A 5,321-nucleotide genomic window follows, 5' to 3' on the forward strand; every position below is an offset into this window, starting at 1 on the left:
GAAGGAAGGGAGGGAGGAAGGAAAGGAAGGAAAGGAGGGAGGGAGGGAGGGAGGAAGGACAGACAGAAAGAAGGAAGGAAGGGAGGAAAGGAGGAAGGAAGAAGGAAGGAAAGGAGGGAGGTAGGAAAGGAGGAAGGAAGGGAGGAAAAAGGAAGGAGGGACGGAGGTAGGTAGGAAGGAAGGGAAGAAAGGAGGAAGGAAAGGAGGAAGGGAGGGAGGGAGGAAGGAAAAGAGGAAGGAAGGAAAGAAGGAAGAAGGGAGGGAGGGAGAAAGGAAAAGAGGAAGGAAGGAAAGAAGGACAGGCGAAAGAAGGAAGGAAGGAAGGTAGGGGGAGGAAAGAAAGAGAGAAGGAGTGAGGGAGGAAAATAAAGGAAGGAAGGAAAGAAGGAGGGAGGAAGGGCAGACGGAAGGAAGGAAGGGAGGAAAGAAGGAAGAGTCAAAACACAACGGTTAAACAAACTAATAGTTTTGTATGTTCTTCAGTTTAGTGTGGAAGAACTGGACTGGTCTGACCTTTGACCCCATTTAATACCAGACCTGAGCCAGACCTTTCCTTTATCCCTTCCCTCCCTCCTCCCTTCCTTCCCTTCCTTCCTTCCTCCCCTCCTTGACCTGAGGACAACAGGACGGTTAATAATAAGAATCCCAATTTGAGAGAGTCTGAAAACACAAAAACCACAATAATCACGTAGATTGTCATCGACTTTTGTTGTATGAGGTGATCGAAGATTGAACACACACACACACACACACACACACGCACACACACACGCACACGCACACACACACACACGCACACGCACACACACACACACGTCGAGACAAATGATGGTTTTTTTTGGCCACGGCGATCAAGCGAGTCAGTCACAAGTGCATCGCCGAGGCCAAAAAAACTGAAAACCAATCCGAAGTCGACAAGAGTTGGCGAGGAGACGTGGACCGCGGCGTTTCATCCAGAGGTCACGCTGAGAGACGACTGAATTTATTACTACACGACGTGTCCGTGAAATGAAATCATGCTAATTCTGCAGGACTTTTCCAGCGTCAGAGCATAATCCAATACTAGAGACCAAGGAGAGGAGGAGAGGAGGAGAGGAGGAGAGGGGAAAGAAAAGAAAAGCAGAATTATAACATTTTTCCAGACTCTCTCTCTCTCTCTCTCTCTCTCTCTGTCTCTGTCTCTGTCTCTCTCTCTCTGTCTCTCTCTCTCTCTCTCTCTCTCTCTCTCTCTCTCTCTCTCTCTCTCTCTCTCTCTCTCTCTCTCTCTCTCTCACCCCACAGTGTCTGATGATGTGGGAACAAACTGGAGACCCAAGTTACCAAAAGCAGGAGGATTCAGGCCTGAAGGATCCACACACACACACACACACACACACACACACACACACACACACACACACACACACACACACACACACACACACACACACACACACACCCTTAGATATTTTTCACTGTCTCTTCCCTCATTTTTTTTTTTTTTTGTGTGTGCTTTCGTTTGCACGCACCCGTTGACTGCTGTTTAGTTGCCATGGCAGCGCAATGTGTCGAGAAAAAGGTCTAAAAAACAACTCTACAGGAGTGTAATTTGCAGTTTGCATGAATGTCTGTGCCTGTGTGTGTGTGTCTGTGCCTGTGTGTATGTGTGTGTGTGTGTGTGTGTGTGTGCCTGTGTGTGTGTGTGTGTGTGCCTGTGTGTGTGTGTGCATCATGCTCTCTGGATTGGCAGAGCTCTGGGAGTTTTCCCCCCCTTTTACCGGTAACAGGAGCTCCTTGATGCCAGCTAGCTCGACATTTTCCAGCCCTGCTCCTCCAGCGGTGCCAAGCCCCCTTAATGCAGCTCTGCGAGGGGGTGGGGGGTGGGGGTGTGGGGGGGGTAGGGGGGGGACGTCTGATTGTGTTTATTGTGCTGCCACGGTCCACGGTAGACATGGTGGTTAAAAATTATAATTTGTAAACCTAATTAAAGCGTCAAGGGACCCACTAAAAATATCCCCAGGAGCTAATTAACATCATGGACAGGGAGAAGAAGGAGAAGAAGGAGAAGGAGGAGAAGGGGAGAGTTAACGCTGCAAACAGAGAGCAGGGAAACCAGATCAAACCACCGCAGAGGATGGATGCAGCAGCTCGGTTTATTACATGCGTCAATCTACAGTCAGTCGTGTTTATTTATTCTGTAATGCATGAAAAGACTAGTTCAGCGTTTTTGGAGGGAAATCGGTTTATTTGCTGCAGGATGGAAATGAACGTTGATGTCGCTCATACGAACAAAGATTCATCAGTTTTCTTCTAGTTCTGTCTGAAGATACAGAACAAGCTTAAATAAGCTCAGGGCCTGATGTTTGAGTCATGAGCAACATCTGGATGAATTATTGTTGTTTAACTGGATTATAATGTCTTAAAGGGCGTGTGCACTGTTCTTAAAGTGTGTTTTTTTATGCTGTAATGATTCCTCATGTTCATACTGACCATTACAAGATCCCTTCATAATGCACTTATAATGTAAAGTGATGCAAAAATATCACATTGGGCTCCACCATCACACATAGGTAACACCAACCATGCACAACATCTGTAACCATACATCTATCCGTGCAGGCTTGCAACTCTCTTATGATTCCTCCTGTTCATACTGACCGTTAAATCCCTTCATAATGCACTTATAATGGACCTGCACCTCTATCTGTGCAGGCTTGCAACTCTCTTATAGTCCAAATATTAATTATGCAATATTTACTGACACTGAGCTGTGATAATATAACACTGTGTAAACATGCAGGAAACATTCTGCATGCAAATAAAGTGTTAGTTTAATATGTTAGTTTAATATGTAAGTAAAAAAAATAACTAATGTTTAAATATTTTTTAGAGAAGTTACAAGTTTGGGTTTTAAAGGACGAGTTCACACTTTTTCCAAGTGTGTTTTAAACCAACAGTCAGGAGAACAAATGAACATGAAGTGTGTTTTTCTTGCTGTAATGATTCCTACTGTTCATACTGACCATTAGATCCTTCATAATGCACTTATAATGTAAAGTGATGCAAAGATATCACATTGGGCTCCACCATCACTCACACTGCTGAAGCTCAATAGAAGCTGATCATCTCCAATCCTCCATCACTGAACACTGAAAGCATATTTAAAGGAGGTATTTTAATAGTCAGTATTTAACATGAGGAATGATTACAGAGACCTGCCTGCTGGTTTAAAACAAGCCTGAGAAATGACTTTCATCAGGTGTGTTTCCATCATCAACCCAACACTTTATCATTTACTATGTTCATTTAGTCCAAATCTCTAAAATCAGCTGACAGGTGGATCTGTGGGCCCAGATGACTGATGGATGCTGAGAGTTGTTTTTAAGGCGGATACTTTGACATTAGGGTGAAGAGAAAATGACAGTGGAGAGTCGAAATCATTAATAAAACTCTGAATATGACACAACGCAGACCAGCTGCTGTCATATTTAATATAATGAGATGAATGGTGATGATTTGAAAGTGCATTAATCACTCAGACAGTGTTGGCTGCTTAGTGAGGCTGTGACCACGACCACACACACACACACACACACACACACACACACACATACACACACACACACACTGGATCCAAGTAATTGAGGTTCGCTGCAAATGTTCATAATAAAATTACACTGCAGTGCAAAAGTCCCTGCAATATATTACGTTAGAGTTTTGCCCTTAAAATAGATTAACAAGGGAGACGAGGCCACGTGCTACTGTTCTCACACTGTTAACAAAAAAAAAATCTGAAGTTAAATACATCAAGAAAACTTTTTAACAAGTGTGTAAAAATAACCCAGATTCATGATTCTTCTAGGAGATGGGAACTATATTTATTTCCATTTCATTTTCCAGCGAATCGTCAATTTTTTTTTTTGTTGCTCGCACCACAAGGCTCATAATGATGAACAAACCAGTTGGACCGACGCTCGAGAGAGAAAACACACACATGCACGCGCACACACACACACACACACACACGCGGGCAGACACAGACACACACACACACACACACACACACACACACGCAAACCCAGCTCCGTGTTTGGAGATTTATTCATTAGGGAAAATAATCAAGCAGAAAATTTACAACCTCGCTGCCCTCCAAAATAAAAGCATGCCGAGGAGTGACGTCATGAAGCAGTCAGTCAGTCCGTCCGTCAGAGGAAGGAGCTGAAGATCAATTAAACTTCACGCCAATGCATTAAATAATATAACTGTATAAGTATAATACAGAATACAAGAGAACAAAAGCTTTTCAACTCTTTACTTTTTTTATATTTTTTATTTTTTTGAATTCCTTTTATTTTTTGATTTATTTGATCTAACATTACTGGAATCTGTTTAGTCATAAAACCCATTTCATAATTTGTCAGTTAAATAAATTGCTGCCATGTGTGAAGCAGTTTGCAACGTGGTGCTCTATAAAGATTCATATTATTATTATTATTATTATTATTATAAGCTGCAACAAGGGACGTCCAATTGATATTAGTAACACTTTCCAATGAAGAAAAAAGCTGAATTATTGAATAAAACGCCACGAAAATGTTCAAAAAGTCAAATATTCACTTTCTATATGCTTCAAATGTGGCTCTAAAAAGTTTGTAGTTGGGTAAATTATGACTACAGACATAAGTTTTATTAATCCAGCATGGTTAGATGTTTAAAAAGCACTCACATAAATTAATTTAATTGGTAATGAAGTAATGAATGTAGTCTGGTTGAAGCTGCAGCTATAAGTGATGTGGTGTCTGTAACATCCTGTGCTGATTAGCTTCATTATAATTGGTTGTGAGATGAGTTCAGCTGCCAAACTAAAGCTTCTCATATTCATTTCAATATATAAAATGTAAAATATTTACAAGCCAAAAAAAAAGAAGAAGAAAAAACAGAGTGAGTGGAACATTTTTTACTTTTTTTTAATATGTTGGATAAATTGTGTGATACTGACGCTGTTTCTAAATCACCTTAAACATATATTTGGGCTCAGGTTCATGGTTCTTCTGCTCATGCATTGATTGATTGGGTTCAAATATAAACTGCATTAAACAAATGTAACCAAATAGCCAAAAAGCATAAAAGCCAGTAATTAATTTAGGTGCAAAAATCTTTAAAAATTGAATATTAGCCAACTGTGTCAGGGTCAGTGATGGTTTTTATTGTGTCCATGTGGTTTAGTTTAAATTTAAAGGGTTAAAATGTGAAAATAAACGTATGAATAACTTTCACACATTCTTTTTTTGTGGACCCAGCATCAAATTTCTGCTTTTAATCCATTTAGAGAGAATATATTA

The sequence above is a fragment of the Scomber japonicus genome, chromosome 7, assembly GCF_027409825.1.
Source record: "Scomber japonicus isolate fScoJap1 chromosome 7, fScoJap1.pri, whole genome shotgun sequence".
Classification (NCBI taxonomy): domain Eukaryota; kingdom Metazoa; phylum Chordata; class Actinopteri; order Scombriformes; family Scombridae; genus Scomber; species Scomber japonicus.